At 39.2% G+C, this 17946-nt stretch overlaps 1 protein-coding gene across 1 annotated transcript in view; it reads left to right on the top strand.

Moving 5' to 3' along the window:
* The window catches only part of PIK3CA (phosphatidylinositol-4,5-bisphosphate 3-kinase catalytic subunit alpha), a 54806-nt gene that overhangs the window by 686 nt on the left and 36174 nt on the right, over positions 1 to 17946 (top strand). The window lies entirely within an intron of this gene.

Here is a 17946-nt window from a genome sequence, read left to right as displayed (position 1 = left end):
GTCTGTGGTGAGCTCAGGTTACTGCTCTTTGAAAAGTCTTGTGTTTTGTTTCTAAGCTACACACAAATAAATTCAATCAACTTCCTCAGTTTAAATTTTAGATCTTTCCATGTATACACACAGGACCTGAAAAATCAATTGCATAATTGCAGTCTTCATTTTTCTTTTCAGATATTTCCTTAATGTAATTAGGGCACCAGTACTATTTGAGTACCGGGACATGCATGGACTGATGTGTAGTGTTTTTATGTACCTCATGGCAAAGGTCAGTGGCTAGCAGGGTGGCTGTGGCTCCTCTCCAACAGGGAAGGAAAAAACAACCGTGAAAAAGTTCACAGACTTTATTAAGTGAAACACAAAGCCCACACTGTGGTGTTTGCTTTATAAAATGTATTTATTCTTCAAACATAAAAATGCATATTTCCTCCACAATGATGTGCTGCTATTTCTGGTGGTAGAGTGCAACTGAATTCTCAGTCTGTTAACTAGTTAAACTTAGGTGGGGCAGGAAATGTCTTTCGGTTATGCATGTTGTCTAGCACTGGGCTCTTGGTTTGTGACAGAGGCTCATATGTTTTACTACAATGCAAGTAATAGTGCCTCAGTTTCCGCACTTGTAAAATGTGAGTAATTATACTTACCTCTTTTATAATGTGTTTCGAGGTCTACTGATGAAAACCACTATATAAGAGCTAGGTATTACTTTTAATAATACTCTTGTATTTGCTTTTAGAGACTAATGTATTTAGTTTTTCAACATCTACTCTATTAGGAAACTTGGACCAAACCAGTCCAAATGAGCTTAAAAACATTAATTCTGAATTGGTTAAATGGGAATGCAGATCTCTTAAAAACAGACAATGGTGGATTAATTGCCAGGGATGTGGTTTATTTCCACAATTTTTTCCACTGTTTTGATACAACACGCTCCTTTCTAAACACGTTTTGACTGGAGAACAAATTTGGATTTCCTAGCATTTAATTGAAGAGAATAAACTCAGGTTCATGTTCTGTTAGCTGCTTTTCAACATCATTTCAGGTTCAACTAATAACTTTGGGGTCCCAGATAAGGACACTGAGCAGAGAATCTTCGACAGTGCCATGGCTCTTTGAAGGAGTCAGTGGACACTGCCCAGAAGAACTCTGCCTGGAGACATGAAGCAGCAAGGGAGCGAAAACAAGGCCCAGTCACAGAGGACCCCTGTTGAGTTTCCTTCTTCTTGTCTGGCAGATAGCAATCATGGTTGGTGCCAGGAGGAGGTCTTGCAACTTTGTGGGGGTCACAGATGGGGTGTGCAAATACGGGGGATGAGGGGGAAATAGTCAGACCTGGAGGAGCCAGAACGTGTGCTCCACTTAGATGTGCACCAGGATCTCCCTCTTGCTGCAGAAGGAGCTATGCTGCCTAAATAATGGAAAAATTCTTTGTGTGTGTATGTATGTATGTGCTTGCATGGTTCTAGTTTGTTCATTAGATCAAACTAAATTTCACTGAGACTGTCAGTGTCACCAGCCTCTGGTCTGGAACTCCTTCAGTTGCTTTTGTAAATTTAGTGTGTCCTTTTCGAATATTTGCATGTAATGTGGTGTTTTGAATAAAGTCCTCCTGCTCAGTGCAGATTTCATCAGTTGGAGTACACAGATTGTCTTTGGGAAGATGAGCAATCAATTCTAAGGGTTATCGACATGGGGAAATTGACCAGAATAAAATAAATCACTTTATTCTGGAACAACTAGTATGCTTCCAAAGCAATAAATCACACTCATTCTGGAATAAAAGTAATTTTTAATCCAGAATAGTGCCCAAACAGGGAGCTGTAGTGTCATAGCTTATTTTGCCATAACTATTCTGGTCAATAGTTGTGAACAAGCCCTGTTACAACCAACTATGAAGTTGATGGTGGCTGTGGAAGAATTTTGGAAATTATGCAATATATCTTAGAACTGTTAGTATTTTGCACATTATTTAAGTCTTATTGAAAAAGCAAAATACCTATGTGGCAAGCTCAAGATGAGTGGACCTGAGATGTTCTCTGGTCTTTATTTTAGTTGTCTGCACAGTTTGCAAAGACTCTACATTCTGAGGTGGCATTCTTAGCAATTTACATACAGCATTTCATAATTTTCTTTTCAGATGTAGATTCGGTAGCATTAAGTAGAACACATCTGTCCTTGTGCAGATGCTTCTAGTCGTTGTCAGTTCTCTTCTTTAATGCAAGGTAGTGGATTAGTGTCAATGTCACTTCATTTAATGTTTCCTGTTTCTTCATTTCTGCATCTAGTAGTGGACTTGTGAGTTTGAATCTGTCCAGAGGAGTATATTTAGGAGAGAGCTGTATCTGCTTCTTAAATTGCTCAGTTGTGCTATATTGGAGGTGATATTAACATATAAAAAAAAGTCAAGTCTTAAATTACGGTTGTATCCGTGGCTTAGGCCTAGATTAATCATTGTCATTTTTTGGATGTTGAAGAGAAACACTCTTTCTGAATGAAGATGATGCTGAAAAGTTGCTAGAAGGCTTGACATAGGAATATAAACTACCATTCTGGCTATATTTTAATGTTGATAATGGTGTCAGATGTGTGTCTCACAGGATCATCTATCTCATCTTTTTTTTGTTTCACTTATCTCAAGAAAATCACCGGGGGGGAACGACTTTTTCCTGATGTTAACTCCTCCACAGATTCAGATATGTAGTCTACTCTCTAATAAAGTATGTGCTATAATAATACTGCTTCCAATACTACTGCTGTAGTTGTCTGTTAATGGTTCTGTTTTAAACCCTATTTTCACAGTTTTTATAACTCTGCCAGACAGATTGCAAAGCACCAGTGTGAAGCATTCAAGATTCACATTTTTACATAAGAACCTAAGAACGACCATACTAGGTCAGACCAATGGTCCATCTAGTTCAGTATCCTGTCTTCTGACAGTTGCTAATGCCAGGTACTTCAGAGGAAATGAATAAATAGGTAATCAAGTGATCCATCCTGTTGGCCCTTCCCAGCATCTGGCAAACAGTAATCCCTGCCTACCCTGGCTAGCAGCCATTGATGGATCTATCCTCCATGAATTTATCTAGTTCTTTTTTTGAACCCCATTATAGTCTTGGCCTTCACAACATCCTCTGGCAAGGAGTTTCACAGGTTGACTGTGCATTCTGTGAAGAAATACTCCCTTTTATTTGATTTAAACCTGCTGCCTAGTCACTTCATTTGGTGACCCCTAGTTTTTGTGTTGTGAGAAGGAGTAAATAACATTTCCTTATTTACTTTCTCCATACCAGTCATGATTTTATAGACCTCTATCATATTCTCACTTAATTCTCTTTTCCAAGCTGAGAAGTCCCAGTCTTACTAATCCCTTTTCATATGGAAGCTTTTCCATAGCCCTAATCATTTTAGTTGCCCTTTTCTGTACCTTTTCCTATTCTATTTTTTTTTGAGATTGAGTGACCAGATCTGCATGCAGTATTCAAGATGCGGGTGTACCATGGATTTATAAAGAGGCAATACGATTTTTTGTTTTATTATCTATCCCTTTCCTAATGATTTCCAACATTCTGGTCACTATTTTGACTGTCGCTGCACATTGAGTGGATGTTCTCAGAGAACCATCCACAATGACTCGGAGATCGTTTTCTTGAGTGGTAACAGCTAACTTAGAACACACATACAATGATGGGGAATTGGGATTATGTTTTCCAATGTGCATTACTTTGTATTTATCAACATTGAATTCCATCTGCCTTTCTGTTGCCCAGTCACCCAGTTTTGTGAGGTCCCTTTGTAACTCTTCTCAGTCTGCTTTGGACTTAACTATCTTGAGTAGTTTTGCATCATCTGCAAATTTTGCCACCTTACCGTTTATCCCTTTTCCTAGATCATTTAGGAATATATTGAGCAGTAGTGGTCCCAGTACAGACTCCTGGGGGACACCACTATTTACTTTTTATATTCTGAAAACTGACCATTTATTCCTACACGTTGTTTCCTATCTTTTAATCAGTTACTGGTCCAGGAGAGGACCTTCCGTCTTATCCAATGACTGCTTACTTTGCTTAAGAGCCTTTGGTGAGGGACTTTGTCAAAGGCTTTCTGAAAATCTAAGTACTATATCCACTGGATCACCCTTGTCCACATGCTTGTTGACTCCCTCAAAGAATTCTAGTAGAATGGTGAGGCACAATTTCCCTTTATAAAAAGTACATTGACTCTTCCCCCAACAAATCATGTTCATCTATGTGTCTGATAATTCTGTTCTTTACTATAGTTTCAAGAACAGTTTGCCTGGTATTGAAGTTAGGCTTACCTGTAATTCCCGGGATCGCCTCTGGAGCCTTTTTTAAAAATTGGCTTCACGTTATCTATCCTCCAGTCGTGGTATAGAAGCTGATTTAAATGGTAGTTTATATGCCGCAGTTCTGCAATTTCACGTTTGAATTTCTTCAGAACTCTTGGGTGGATACCATCTGGTTCTGGTGACTTATTACTGTTTAATTTATTAATTTGTTCCAAAACCACCTCCTGACAACTCAATCTGGAACAGTTCCTCAGATTTGTCACCTAAAAGAATGTCTCAGGTTTGGGACTCTCCCTCATATCCTCAACCATGAAAACCGATGCTAAGAATTCATTTATCTTCTTTGAGTGTTCCTTTAGCATCTCAATCATCCAGTGGCTGCACTGGTTGTTTAGCAGTCTTCCTGCTTCTGGTGTACTTAAAAAGTAAGAGCAAAAAAATTTTTTTTGAGTCTTTGGCTAGCTGTTCTTCAAATACATTTTCAGCCTTCCCAATTATATTCTTACACTTCACATGCCAGAGTTCATGGTCCTTTCTATTAAAGGATACCTTTTTACCTCTAACTGCTTCTTTTATTTTGTTGTTTAGCCACAGTGGCACTTTCCAAAACAATTCTCACAGAAATAATCAGTTCAGCTTCTTCCAGGTTTCTATCTGGTACTTATAAGACCTGCATTATGGTAATAATTAAGCACCTTACACACATCAATGAACTTATCTTCACAACACAGCTGAAAGAAAGGGAAAGTTACCACAACTTGATGGATGGGGATCTGAGGCACAAAGAGGTTAAGTGACTAGGCCAAAGTCACACAGGAAGTCTGTGGGAGAGCTGGGGATGAAATGTTGATTTACTCTGTCTAGTCCAGCACCTCTACCTGTAAGGTTTTCCTTCATCCCTAACAACTAATAGGCTTTATATCTGTGTCCTGTGTATTGACTGCATAGAAAAAAGGACTGGTTAAAAACTAAATTTTATAACTAATACATGCTCCTGAACTTGTTGGGGGAGGAAAAACACTTCCCAGGCATAAACTACAGACATCAGCAGCTTTAAATATGAATCTTCCAGTTTTTGTCTTACATCATTATTTAATTTGAAAACTGTTTAAACTGTAACTTTGAACATTTACGAAATAAAAGGTCAAAGTTCAGACTTGTAGTACTCGTTAATGTGTTTGAGATTCAGGAGGTATATTTTTCCCATTGATACACGGATATGCGTAGCTCACAAACTTTTATTGTGGTGGAGAGGATGGCTGTATTCAGTACTTGGTAGAAAAGAGCCAGTATAGTGTATAAAGGTCAGTTTTGTGTTGCATGTGTATTTTGTCTAAGCAATATGAGTTCTTGACACTTGTTTTGCATTTGACATAAGTGTCCATGCCAGTAAGAGTCAAATCTAGTTTAGACATAGACAATACAAATGCATCAGGCAGTGTTGCAGATTAAAGCTTTCATAATAAATACTTTCTCTGAAGAAGGGGAAGAAAATGGTGGGAGATCACTTTTCTTCTCCCCTGTCCCTCAAGTTATGAGTAACTCATGGTTTAAAAAAAAAAAAAAAAAAAAAAAAAAAAAAAAAAAAATTACTAAACTAAAAGCATAAAAAGACAGTGTCCTATTTAAAAAATTGGGGGAACACATAAGCTCTACTTCCTCCAGTATCTTTTCTGGGCTACATAGAAGATCGAGTGCATGCATCACTATCTAGATTCTAGAAGTATGTGAAGTACTCCTAAATGTTACATTTTGAGTTCATCTAACATCTTGTATTTGTTTGTATTTCTGTTTTTAACTTTTTTGATACCTTACTAAGAGCCTAAAATAGCTGCTGTAAGTCTATCATGTTAAATTTTGAACAGCTTCTATAAAACACCAAAATTGCCAGCAAAATGGGAGTTAATAGATAAATCGGAGCAATCAGAATATACAGATTCAGAGTATTTGAGGATCTAATAAAGTCTACATCAACTCTAATTTAAAAAAAAAAAAATGTCATGCTGTTTATAGTGAGCTTTTATAATACAGTAGAACCTCAGTTACGAACACCAAAGTTATGAACTGACCGGTCAGTCAACCCACACTTCATTTGGATCTGGAAGTACGCAATCAGGCAGCACAGCAGCAGAGACCAAAACACAAGCAAATATCGTACTGTACAGTGCAGTGTTAAATATAAACTACTAAAAAATAAAAGGAAATTTTAATACAAAGATTTGACAAGATAATGAAACCGAACTTAAATGAAACAAGCGAAGATGGTTAAAAGCAGAATTTGTCTTCTGCATAGTAAAGTTTCAAAGCTGTATTAAGTCAATGTTCAGTTGTAAACTTTTGAAAGAACAACCATAATGTTTTGTTCAGAGTTACGAAAATTTCAGAGTTACCAACAACCTCTGTTCCTGAGGTTTTCATAACTCTGAGGTTCTACTGTATGTAGTGATGCATGGTTTCTTGTGGACAGAGTGCGTGTTACTCTAGAAAATTGTTGCTCTGTTCTTTTGTCTCTAGCAACGACATTCAGAAAACTTGCTCCCCCACAGCGCTGCAGCATTTTTTTCCCATTCCCCCCTCTGTGGCTTTCTCATATTCCTAGTCAAGGAAGGAGCAAACCTACTTGTCAGGTAAACTTGAATTAAGTGCATTTGCTGGAAATGTTTATCCTCAGTATATCAAGATCCTAGAAGTGTTCAAATTATTTAATTCAAAATGGGGCATGGTGGGTATTTTGTAGTATTCCCTGGGAAGCTTTTTGAAAATACCTTAATTTGGCATAATCACATTTGCTACAGAGATGATTAGCATCTAGAGCAGTAGTTCTCAACCTCTTTACCATATCTACACTGTCTACATATCTACATTATATATACACTACCTTTATGGCCCTGAAGATGTCACATGAGCCACAGCTCTGTGCTGATTGGGCTGTGCGTTGAGAACCACTGATCTAGAGAGAAGAATCTTTACCAAAGACCTTCAAATTAAGAACAGCTGGGTTTAGCAAAGACTATGGATTCATCCAGCTTTATGTCCACTTCCTTATGCCACCACAAAGTTGGAACCAGTTAGTGAAGTCAGGCAGAAATACACACAAATATTTTGAACTGCTTCATCTCTTTGAGATACAACAAGAATACACTGTGTGTCAAAGCAAGAACTTACACAGAAAAACAGACACTTGTAAAAAAACAGATCTCTGAAGACAATTTATCTGCAGAAGAAAACATACTCTGGCATTTTTCCTTTTCAATATGTGAAGGAGTCCTTTTAATGAAGGACTAAAATTCTCACTGGTGGCTTTGTAAAATCTCATCTCTTGTTAACACACCTTTCTGATACAGAAGGCTTGATGAATTGACTAAGACTTGTTGTAAAATGCATTGGTATGTTGAGCCACTTGGTCATAATGTTTAGCCAACAGAATGACTCCTCTTCCAGGGAGGAGAAAGATTTCTTCTACAGAGTAATACACTACACTGCAGGACTACTCTGTAGTGGCTATCATAAATTAGAATTTTGCATACCATAAAACATATGTACCTGCACAGTGTAAGAACTAGGTATTTGTAATGGTAAGTTCTGTGCCAATATTTATAACCATGGTGAATCTTTAATTGATTGATCAGCTACTTGGCCCAAGGCACACAAGGTCCCTTTTTGCACACCTGGAGCAAAAGTGAATTCAGTCTGAACTTGATTGCCAACTACTGAAGAGGGAATCCGTAAGTAGACAGATGCTTCTTGATGTTGTGCAGAAGCAGTGCTGAGAGCAGATGGAAGTACTGAAGGTTTGGCATGGTAGTCTGAGAGTAACTGTAGCAGTAGGTGGAAAGACCTATCACTTCTGTGAATCTAATGATAGCATATCAAAACATTGAAGCTTTCTATGCTTTTTGAAAGCAATTCACCTTCACCTTGCTGTAAGCATGAGGCCAGCAACTGTAAAGCTGCAAAGGAACTAAAGACTGAGGACATAAAGCTTCAGGCAGAAGTGGAGCACAATAATAGATGATAAATGGTGATTATCAAACAGACAATTGGAGATGAGGAGCCTTCTTTGTAAGTATTATACAGCAGTGTTTGTTCCTTTGAAAATGATTTCTTCAGCTTTTGTGGTGAGGCAAATCAGCATTTAACTTAGAGCATGTATCATTATTAGTGTTGCGGTTTTTGGCTCTCATTAAACAATGTTAAGTTTGCAAAGCACTCGCCTCACTGTTGACCACAAGCTTTTTATAACAGATTTTTGCTTATGCCATTACTGCTGAACGTGGAAATTCCCTGATGCTGAGATAGTCATAGGAGGATGAAAAAATTAACCTTAAAAATCTGCTTTTCCTGGTTATTAAATTTGCATATGTCACTTTAGAAGATCTCCTTTTAATGGATCGAAAACCTTAGAGAGCACTCTCTCTTCCTCGGGAGAAAATGTTTACCATTTAATGTCGCTCTCAAGCTTAATTTTATGAACTATAGGGCAGAGAGGTAGATGAAGTCCCGTTCAGTAAGTCTCAAATATTGGGTAGCTTTATGGTTTAGGTTTGGTTAGTAAGAGGGAAGATGTCTGAGTATATCATCCATGCAGAGTTAATGTAGGCTCTTATTCAGGTGTTGCTTCTTACCTCCCTCTGAGTCACACGTACAACCCTCTCAGCTGAGTTTAGTGGTGCTTTCAACCAGGGCTAGCTGGCTTGTCTGGGGCTGTAAGCTATAGCCCAAGTGAGGCTTCCATTTATAATGGGAATCTGCCTACTTTGCAGTGTGGATGCAGGCTAAGTGACTCGACTGCTGATAGCCCTCTACTGCCTTCCCACAGTTCCTCCCATGTTTCCAGGACAGCCAGTTCACCAGGAAAGAATCAGAATGGCTCAGTTTACTAATCTGACCTCTTAAGTAATACAGGCAATAGAATTCCACCCAGTAATCTGTACATCAAGTCCTCTTTTGGGTGAGCTAGACTCGGAGCATATTTTGTAGAAAGATACCCAGTAAGTGATGGTAAATTATTCCAATGGTTAATTACTTTTACTGTTAAATTCAGGCTACAGGTACGGTGAAAAATTAACTAACTTCCGCTTCTAGCCATTATGCCTTTGTCTGATAGATTAAAGGATCCTTTACTATCAGAAATCTTCTCCCCATTTAGGATTCTGTTTAGTTTAACTCAGTGCTTCCCTACCTCTTCCCTTATGGGGACTGCTGCTCAAAACTCCACTGCCACTGTGGTGATGACCCAGTCACAGGAAGGCTGTTACTTCAGAATATTAATTTCTTGAGGGCCTGGAGCGCTCCTGACACTAAGGGAACTATCTGACCCATTGACGAGTGCAGAACATGTTTTGTAATTTGCTTGAACTGCTCGAGTGCATTTTTTAAAAGATGCCAGCGTCTTGTCGACCTGTGTTTCTGGTCATAGTAAAGGACAATCCTTCAGCAGAACCTACAGTACCATGAAGAGACTGAAAGCATATAAGAAAGAATAACTGCTTTGTGCTCCAGTTTCTTATGGCCCTTCACTTATTGCTGAACACCCTTGGTATGATTGTTATGAGAGGGCACAACAACTTCCACTCCTTCTTTCTCCAATTACTGGTAGCTGGGATTGGAGATACAACACATGAACAAAATAAATGTCTGCACTTTATTTATTGGTTCTCTCATTCAGGCTGTCTCTTAATATTTCCTAATCTTTTTGCATAACATCTAAGACAGCCTTTACTATCCAGCCACACAACCAAAATTCTTGTCCAGGCTCACATCTCACATCTCTTACTGCAATATCCTTGTCTCTGGCCTTGACAAACGAAGTCTTGCCCCACTCACATCCATCCACAATGCTGCTGCAAAGACGATTTTTCTGAGCCCATTGTTCTGACCGTGCCACCCCTCTCTTTCATCTTTCCATAGCCTCCCCCTTCTCTATTGCATCAAATATAAGCTGCTTATCTTCACTTTCAAAGCTTTTGCAACCTATCCCCACCCTACCTATTATCTTATTCACTAATAAATGTCAGCTCCTGTTTCTCATCAGCCAGTATTGCCAGGCTCCATCATCCACTTGTTAACACAAAAGTGCCTGTTTGAAAAGTTTTCCTCCTATGCTGCCCCTCACACTTTGGAAGAGCTCCTCATAAACAAGCTCAGAGCTACCTTATCCTCCTTCGAATCCCTTCTTAAAACTTTCTTTTTCTGTGATGCCTACAAAAAACTTAACTGTGGTTCACTGGTGTGCTGATACCACTGCCAATCATGTTGACCAATATTGTCTGGTTGTCTTTCTTGTGCTCTCATGTTTGTATCCATCTGTTGTTGCTTGTTTTATACTTAGATTGCAAGGTTTTGGGGGCAGGGACCTTCTTGTTCTGCTTGTACAGTACCTAGCACAGTGAGGTCCTGTTCCATAGCAGGGTCTCCAACATGCTATAGTAATACTAATAATACAGATAATCAGGATACAGATTGCTCTTTATTCAACTATTACAGTACCTCCCCATGCAGGCTTGTGCACCAGCGGCAGGCCAGTACATACCAGTTTGGGGAAAGCCACACCACTGCTGGTTAAGCTTTATTACTTTTCATCCATGGTAAATCTTATGCTATTGCAATTAAGGTTGGGGACAGGATCTTCGTTCTCTGTCAGTGCCTGGGGCAGGCATTTTGTGAGAAGTCACCAAGCTCATGTGGTGAGGCCTTTAGACAGGGTAAAGCTACCAATCTTCTCATTTGCAGAAGCCTGTTCAGAGCTTTTGTCTCTGAATTTCTCCATGATACTGCAGTGAGTAGGTAAAAGTGGTAGTAACCGCCACCACTCTGCTGAGAGGTCAGCCAGCTCTCCCCTCCCACTGCAGCACATAAGAATCAAGGGCTATGCCACTAGATGTTCTAAGGACACCAGTGTAGCACCAGTAAGGACACAGGAATTCAGCTTTGCATTGTAGCTACTCACAGCCGGGCTAAGTTTAACTGGGTAGTCAGTACCCACGTTACTACAATGCATATATACCCTCATGGTGCATACACATGGGACAAAAATAGCTGGATGGGTGTTTTTCCCTAAGTTAGTTTTGTGGTACTCCTGTTTAGAGAAACTGCAAAAAGGTGCAGAATGGAATAAAATCCACAAAAGTCTATATCTGAACTTCCTTTCTATTCTGACATTTTTCCTTGCCCGTGTGTGTGCACGCCAGCATTTCCTGTTTTGAAAGATTCTGTTTACTGTATGGGTTCCAAAATCTCAGGAAGGGGAGAGAATTAGAAAGAAACTTAGAAGGAAAAATATAAGCAAACAACTTCATTGTAGCTGGAGATTATATTTTAGTTTCATTTTTGGTTGCCAGTCAAATTAGTTTTATACAAAAGAAACTCAAAAATAAATCCTCATTCCCATCACCATACCTTGCTCTTTCAAAAAGGACAGAAGACAGCTTTGTTTTCTGGTTACAAAAATAAAATTAAAGTGCTCTGCTTTACAAGAAGTTCTCAGCATGCTTTTTTTCACTGTTCTCTTCTGTGCTGTCTTATTAAATGTTCATGTCACCAATATAAAATACACTTAGTGTAAAAGAAAACTGAGACCCATAAGCAAGCAAGAAACCTGACCGTTTTATTTTTACATCTGCAAAGATGGTTGCTATTGGTTTCCCCTGCCTTTCTTCAGCATTGCAGACTTGCTTTAACCGCTTGAAAAAGCTCCAGTGCTTGCTCACCCCACTTCAGAACGTGCTTGTAGACATAGCAGAGCACCTTCAGCCAACATCAAGCCACTATGGAACAGGGTTCTTGAACTGTGAAAGGGAAACTTTTTCCATCTAGAGGCCAGAATTCCTGATTGGAATAATGGGATCTAGCAGATATATGAAAGTTTGAGGAAGGCATGCACGCTGACCTTCCGAGGCCTCAAAATGCACTTTTAGTGTTTAACAGAGTGCTACTGCTTTAAACAAAAAAACCCAACACATTCTCTCATTTCAAGAAGTTAGTAGTAGAGAAACACCTGCATCATTTTGCAATTAAATGAAACATATCTTTCAAGTTATTCTCCCATTTGTATTACACATTTGCGCACATGGTGGTGGAAAGGAGATTGAAACTGTAAACTAGAAGAAAACATTCTAGGAAAAATAAGAGTTCCCACGCTTTCCATGCTCTTACTCCTTAGAGGAAAAGCATGGTTACAGAGGTGGTGGGGTGATCTACAATTCCCAAGTGCCCCTGTTTCCCTGGATCCTCCTCCTTCCATCCCTGAAACATTGAGTGCATAGAGCGACAAAATTTCTTTAAAAAACAAAAACAAACAAACAAAAAAACTCCAAAACACTTGAGCAGGCTGCACTGCTGTACAGCCCCAGACTTCTATACTTCACTGTCTGTGTTGTACCTTTCTTCATGGTTTCAGGTTCCTGCTATGCTGGGCTTGAGGCAGAGTTGAGGAACAGTGTTTAGACTCTATTTAAACATGTCTTCAGCTTAAGTGTTTTATGTTGTGTTTTGACAGCAAAGCTTGCATATGCATTGGCAAAAAAAAAAAAAAACAACTTGTAGTTCTCTATTGTTGCAGTTCAACCACTAGTACAAATAGTGTAAAACTTGGGGTTTGTGTTTTCTATTTATTTAAACGCTGCTTAGAACAAGGTTAGACTACATGATAGCAAAAATAGTTGAGACCTGCTACAGGTTCTAGTTTTGTGGTAAGTCCTATTTGAAGAAAAAGCTTTAAAACAATACTGTTTTAGATTTTATAATATGAATTTTAAACACTGTTCTATCATATCCTGTTCACAAAGTGGGTTTAAATGTAGTTATTTAATTTTGTACAGTATCTTGCACTGGGTCTGATACCAGTGCTATTTGGCTTATAGTGATGATTTCAGTTATAACATTTGCTTATGGTGAATTCATCCTGGAGGGAAAACTCCTAGAAGTCTTGTCTAAACTACAAAATGTACTTGTCACCAGGAATCGGTGCAGCTAAACAAGTGCTGAGACCACTGTTTCAGAAACTGATTTAAAACATAATTGGTTCAACTGCAGCCGTTGTCAGCAATGGATACATTTTGTAGTGTAGACAAGGCAGCTCAAGGGGACTTCTTTATTAAAACAAACAAATCTCCCCTCACCCCCTGCCCCCAGCAATATCATGTTTCAAAAGGGGCTTTATCCCTCCCTCTTACTAAGCTATTTGCATCCATACAAGAATGTGCATGAAAACTGTATTTACATAATTTGTTAAATGGATAAAATAAGATAGAAAAATACAAAGACATGAGGAAGCCCTTTGCAGGCAGTGCAACAAAATTTATTTTAACATCAGCAATGTTATAGTAGAGGACATTTCAGGTCTTTGTATTAGATACTTGGTCTGTATCTATGTATTCTAGAAAAATGCCTGAAAGCAATCCAGAAGAACAAAAGAGCATCACTGAAAATATCTAGACTGAAGGTAGTTTTACTGTCACCACACAGTAGATTTGGACAGCAGCAAAAGCAGACACACTGACAGTCCTGACAGCTCTCCTCTTGGTGAATTTTGGAGTGATTGACATGCCTTAAGAGGGAAGAAAACATTTTGTTCTCTAATCCAGGGAGCTGGGAATTTCTAGGTTGACATACTGGCACCAGTGGATAAAAGCTTTATATTCTGAAGAGAAAGATTAATATTTTTTCCCCTGGGAAAGTGAATCATATTTCTCCCAGAATTTTGCTTTTGGGGAATCTATTGAAGTCATAAGATTATATTGGAAAACTGCATTTGGTGTTGAGAGTAGGATAATGAGGAATAAAGTTAATATGGTGGTCTAAGCCTGAGACTAGTGTAAACATTTTTGGAGTTTTTCATGTGGGGAGTTAGAGTTCAGTCAGTTATGAATCTAGGAGTTTTTTTTGTGGATTGTGGAGTGAATTTCTAACTGGGAAGGCTAATCGAATCTGTATAAAAGTGAGATGCGTATGAAAGAATAAATGTTATAGGAAGCTTATATATACTGTGCATCAAAGCAATTTGATGAGATTTGTCTTGCAATAAGAGAATAAGACTGAATATTTGGAAATAAAATGTAGCATGTTTATTAAATGGCTCTTTCAGTTGTAAGGGTAAGCTAATGAAAGTAAAATGAATGAGCGTTAACAGTTTGTGCATTGAATTGCAGAGGATTAGGAAACTACCTTATTTTTCAGTGATAGTGCAAATTTATTCACAGTTTGATTTATACATTGATTGTGCTTATAGACAGAAATACTGTTTGTTTAATTTAGTGGTTCAATACATCAACAGTTAATATATGGGGCTGCTTTTGTCTTTCCTGGTTAGTTCTTACTGCTTACTTCCTCTTGCAAGAGAGACAATAATAAAAGGATGTTGGCCGAACTTCTATGCCTGCAAGGTGGTGTGCTAGTCAGTGAATAATAGTGAACGTTGCAGGACTTCACCGTTGCAAAGCCTGCACAGAAATGGAGCTTTTTTGCACGGATGATAAGCAATCCTCAAAATAAAAGATGACTTTCAGGGAGGAAGCAATTTCTCTTCCCCTCCAAAACTGGTCAGTGGATTTGGACAGTGAGTCTTCAGCTTGCATTTGGGGAGAAACTGGTATGTTGATTCTAGATGCAGGGTTAGCTCCTCCCACTGAAGTCTGCTAGTTTGATAACAGCCAGAGTTGAAAAACATTCCAGTTAACATAACTGCTAACTGTAATTCTATTTCTTGATTACCAACACTGACAACTTTATACTGCAGATCATGCAGACGAAAGAATTTTCATGAGTAACCTTCTCGTAGGATGGGATGAATCTGTGGATCTGCTGCATCTACAAAGGGAAATATGCCATTGAGAACAAATGTGTTCCTTCCTTGGGTAGATTCATGGATTCTGATAAACATCTCTGTGGCAGAGCATGTTTATCTTTGGGATTAAGACTGCATCCATTCTTTAGATATATTTTGTCTTTTTTTGGCACAGTCAACACGCAGATTAATAGATAGCGGTCCAGTTTCTCAGTCCAGATCTACACATACCTTGAAATTTGGTGGCAGTCGATGGGAGTTACGCAAGCTATGCAGAGTAGCTTGTGTAACTCCCGTTGACTTCGTAATTCCTCTTCTGCGTGGTGTCTTCATGGCGATAGGAAATGTTTTCCGGTCAACACAGCACTACGCCACTTGAGGGAGTTGTTTTAATGCGTCGACTTCTGGATCGATTAAGCGGGTCTTCACTGACTGCTCAATCAAGATAGATCGATCTGACGGTGGCGAATTTGCCGCCGTCAGTGAAGACATGCCCTCAGATTCTTCTGGCCAAAGTGATGGCTGCTAAGAATGTTACCCATTATACAGAAGATGTGAAAAGGAAGTGTAGGGCTTTAAAAGTATGTTTAGTCATTGCTTCCATGACTAGATTTAGGTCTCAAGGTGTGGAGCCTTCTGTGTTGGAAGAGGCCTTAAAGGAATACAATAAAGACTATTTTGATGTCCTGGCAACCAATTGTTGAATTTGCTATTTCTAGGACCGATGATAATGCTGAACTTGAACTTGCAGGTAACTATATCTTATGAGACCCAGGGAGAGACCATCATGAAGAGATTCTACAGCATGACTTGTTGGGGCTCGTTAGTCTCTGCCCCACTGATACTTGAATTTGAACCAGAACAGGAAATTCATCCAGTAACTTGACTTATTTTACTGCTTCTGTTCAAATATCAGGCAGCTAATCTTAGCCTCCCTGACTCTGAATTAAAAATTGGCTCCTGAAATAGTAAATTTTTCTTGAAAGGAAGATTGAGGTTTTGATGAAATCACTAAAAGATCTGAGAATGATAGCCACCTTTGCTCCTGAGAACCTATGGAAATTATTGCAAGCTCTTAACAAAGGTTTTGGATGGTCTATTTTATCTTTGGCAGGGCCCCCTATATTCTCCAATTCTGCAGTTGCGGGATTTATCACAGATTTCATCCCTTGCCGTAGAACTGTGCTACAGAATCTTTAACTTCAATGTTAAAATTACATTTCTAGCATTTATGGTTGTGAAGATAGTTTACATTATTAGGTTGAGTCTGCAAAGATTCTGAAACTGCCTCAGAGAGATATGAACTGCTATAGTCTTCTCACCCCTGTTTGTGCAGCCACAGAATTGAGCATTTTATTGCAACCAGGCAGTTGGCACTTTGTTTTCCATTTTCCACCCCTGCTGGGACCTCCCTGGAGCTGCCTCTTGCTCAGCACCCTCCCTCATGAGGGGGAGAATTAATTGGATTACAGTGTACGCTCTCATCACTGTTTTATAGAACTGAGGCCTTGTCTACACTTAAATAAGTTGACCTAACATAAGTCGATTTACAGCCACTACTGTAATTACAACCGTGGCTGATGTCCACACTGCCATCCTTGGGTCAGTGGAGTGTACCTTCACCAGGAGCATTTCCACCAACCTAAGTGGCAGTGTGACGAGCTGAGAGCCAGGGGAGTCACCTGGAGCTTCTCTGTTCCCCGTTCTCCATCAGAACGGGCAACCATGTCAACTTCACGGCTCAGCTGTGTAATTGATAAGACTGCCCTAGTGGGGAGCAGGTGGAGAAGTACCCAGACCTCTCGCCCTGGCTCCCAGCCAGGAGCAGGAACCAGCCGCCCAGGCTTGCAGCGGCCTGGGCTTGGGCTTTCTTGTCAATTTGGATCGATGCAATTGACAAGAATGACAGCCCCCACGGATGTAAGGGGATGCAGTCTCTGACACTGCATCGCCCTAACTAAGTGGACAAAAGCCCTACAGCTCTCATTGAGGTGGTTTTACTTTGTCAAAAAAAAGGGGGGGGGGGCAGTTTTGTGGGCAGGGTGTTTGATTCCAGTGTGTACACCACCTCTGTTTTGTCGACCAAAGTTGACTTGCATAGTTTTTTCAGTGTGGGAGCTGTGAATTTGGTCTTGCTAGCCACTTTTGGTGTCTCAATTCTGGTGGCCTAGAGAGGTGATTTGTAACCATGATTTTAAAGTGCTCACCTGTTCCCTTATTTGTCTATGTAATATCTGTTCCAAAGTAATTGTTACAGCATATTCCTTGAGCTGTTTAAGAGTAGAATCGACTTCCTTTATTCCAGGCAGCCTTCCAGCTTTCTCAAAACAAGACAAAAACACAAGTTGCCAATTATCCTTTCCTTTGAAAATGTAAACAGAAATCCTTTTACTCTCCAAATCCAAACCATGGAGCTATCCTTACATGCACAAACAGAGTGAATGTGCACATAAAATTAATGTGTGCACAATTCCAGCATATGCTTGTAGTCCCCTACTCTTTCAGAAGAGGAAAAACATTAACACAAGCTGCTGTTTTCGTGTGATTGTTTTCTAAAAGATTGTCAGCTGCAAATAGGCCAATGGGTCAAGTCACCATTTTAGAACTAACACTGACTATTTTAATATTTGTACTTCATAAACATCATTGGCTTTATTTTGAAAAATTACTTTGCGTCTTTTAGGACTTGCTGAATTCATATTTTAATTTAAAATGTAATAGTTTTTAAAAATGCATTCATGGTTCAGCAGCCTAATGTTTTTACAGAATTAGGCCACAGTCTGCACTATAAAAATTAATATGCTTAAACATGGGGGTTAGCATGGTTTAGATACAGCCATCTTTATCACTTCTTGTTTTA

This window comes from Emydura macquarii, unplaced genomic scaffold (assembly GCF_026122565.2).
Source record: "Emydura macquarii macquarii isolate MOO-44397 ecotype Brisbane River unplaced genomic scaffold, CSIRO-AGI_Emac_v2 contig_3603, whole genome shotgun sequence".
NCBI classification, from domain to species: domain Eukaryota; kingdom Metazoa; phylum Chordata; order Testudines; family Chelidae; genus Emydura; species Emydura macquarii.
This window is presented reverse-complemented; position numbering and strand designations above follow the sequence as displayed.